Source organism: Carassius auratus, unplaced genomic scaffold (assembly GCF_003368295.1).
Source record: "Carassius auratus strain Wakin unplaced genomic scaffold, ASM336829v1 scaf_tig00032660, whole genome shotgun sequence".
Classification (NCBI taxonomy): Eukaryota; Metazoa; Chordata; class Actinopteri; order Cypriniformes; family Cyprinidae; genus Carassius; species Carassius auratus.
This window is the reverse complement of record NW_020526018.1, coordinates 623-2500: the sequence shown is the minus strand read 5'-3', so window position 1 is coordinate 2500 and position 1878 is coordinate 623.

Genomic DNA, 1878 nt, shown 5'->3' with positions numbered 1-1878 from the left:
CTCTAAACACTCTGACCTCCTGAAACAATACAAAAACACAGTGAGACAGAAGAAACTGGACTATTATAACAACACACTTCAACAGATGGAAAACTCAATTGATCAGGGTCAGTTCTGGAGCATGTGGAACAGTCTGAACAAGACAAAACCACAAGAGTTAGCCATACAAGATGGTCAGATCTGGAAGGATCACTTTGAGAAGCTCTATACACCTCAAACTGACCCTCTGAATAACCCCAACCAATTAAATGTCCTCCAAAAGTTGAATGCTCTTGAATCATGCATCAAAAACAACCAAAATCCACTAGATTATCCAATAACCCAACAAGAACTTAGTGAAAAAACTGAAATCCCTCAAATGTCAGAAATCCTGTGGCCCTGACAACATAAAGAATGAGATGCTTAAAAACAGCTCCCCTGAACTGCAAACTGCATTACTCAAACTTTTTAATTTGATTTTGAGTTCAGGTGTTTTTCCTGAGGTCTGGAACACAGGATTCATCTCTCCAATCTTTAAAAGTGGAGACAAAACCGATCCTAATAACTACAGAGGGATCTGTGTAACCAGTAATTTAGGAAAAGTGTTTTGCTCTATAGTCAACTCTCGGATTTCATCTTTCTTAAAGCAACACAATGTCATCAGCAAATCTCAGATCGGCTTCCTCCCTAAACATCGAACCACTGACCATATTCACACACTACACACGCTCATAAATGAACATGTACACCAGAAGAAAGAGGGGAAAATATTTGCATGCTTTATAGATTTTAAGAAGGCTTTTGACTCTATCTGGCATAATGGACTATTTTTATAAAATCATTCAAAGTGGCATAGGGGTAAAATATATGACTTAATTAAAAACATGTATAACCAAAATAAATGTGCAGTAAAAATTGGCCAGCAAAGGACAGAGTATTTTCCTCAACAGCGAGGCGTGAGACAGGGCTGCTGCCTCAGCCCGACCTTATTTAACATCTATATCAATGAACTGGCAGATCTTCTGGACCAGTCCAACAGTCCAGGACTACAATTACACGACACAGACGTCAGATATCTACTGTATGCAGACGACTTACTAATTCTGTCTAAAACACCAGAAGGTCTCCAGAACAACCTCGACATTTTAACTAAATACTGCCAGGATTGGGCCTTAGACATCAACATCCCCAAAACTAAGATTATGATATTTCAGAAAAAGCCCAGAAATCTAGAACATAAACATCTATTCACATTAAACAACACCACACTTCAACATACTTTACAATATACTTATCTTGGTCTGGTTTTAACTCCCACTGGAAATTTCAAATTGGCAATTAAAACATTACTTATAAAAGCCCGCAGGGCACTACACGCTATACGAATGAAATTATTTAAAATAAACATCCCCATCAGAATCTGGACAAAGATCTTTGATAGTGTGATTCTGCCCATCGCCCTGTATGGAAGCGAGATCTGGGGTCCAGCGAGTAACTCCAGCCATAAAGACTGGAACAAACACCCTTTAGAAGCTCTGCATGTGGAGTTCTGCAGAAGCATCCTTCACGTGCACAGAAACACTCCTAATAACGCCTGCAGAGCCGAGTTAGGGCCGTCTTCCCTAAACTTCATCATTAAAAAAAGAGTTTTAAAGTTCTGGATCCACTTAAACTCTAGTTCAGAAGATTCTCTTCATTATAAAGCACTAAAAACACAAAAAAAGAGTGCTCAAAGTAATCTTTGTGTAATGGTATCAGAGCTGACTAAAAAAGCACTCGATATCACCAATCCTGAAAACATAGAAGAATCAAAGAGATTATGAATGAAGAGAAGGAGACATACATACAGTATTGGAAAGAACAACCAAAGAGCAAAGTGGCCTCCAGTGTTATCTGAAA